Here is a 629-nt window from a genome sequence, read left to right on the forward strand (position 1 = left end):
GTACAAAACCACGTACCGTTTTCATGCAACTTTCTTTAACTACTAAAAATTCATTTAACTTTTACTTAAAGTGAAATATATGGATCACGTGGGTCTTCATAAAGAGATAAGATGAGATAAAACATAGAACCGATTTCTTATCAAAAAAACGAAAAAAGAAAGTGTAATTTTTTCACAGATAATACCTGTTATGGGACTGACTCGCACTGTTACCAAATAACTTCAATCTCTTGAATATATTTAATCTCCATTAATAACTTATCTTTAAGAGAATCATAGTTTGTTAAACACACTTTTTCCCTTAATTTGAATAAGAAATGTTTATTTCCGTTCTCAAATCTTTAATTTCCGCTCTGTGTAGGTTATCATTATAGGATATTTCTCTTTGGGTGATCTGGTAAAACTGCTTGCATGTAAATAGAGTCCAAAATAGCGAATAAAAAAGAAAGGATTACATCAGCCGTCCCTTAATTTAACAAATAAAAATTATATTGATTAAATTCATATCCAAAATAAGGATTACGCCAGCCATTCCTTATTTTTTTTCAAAGAAAATTATATTGATTAAATTCATATCCAAAAATGATGGACAAAAGAAAGGATTGCATAAGCCTCCCTTTCTTTAACAA

At 28.9% G+C, this 629-nt stretch overlaps 1 protein-coding gene across 1 annotated transcript in view; it reads right to left on the minus strand.

The window, feature by feature from the left end:
- LOC119592226 (acyl-coenzyme A thioesterase 1-like) overlaps window positions 1-218 on the minus strand; it is a gene marked incomplete in the record, with an annotated part of 37,922 nt that extends 37,704 nt beyond the window's left edge. The window contains 1 exon segment of the mRNA XM_037941060.1: window positions 186-218.
- Window positions 219-629: the final 411 nt, after the last annotated feature.

Source organism: Penaeus monodon, chromosome 29 (genome assembly GCF_015228065.2).
Source record: "Penaeus monodon isolate SGIC_2016 chromosome 29, NSTDA_Pmon_1, whole genome shotgun sequence".
In the NCBI taxonomy this organism is placed as follows: domain Eukaryota; kingdom Metazoa; phylum Arthropoda; class Malacostraca; order Decapoda; family Penaeidae; genus Penaeus; species Penaeus monodon.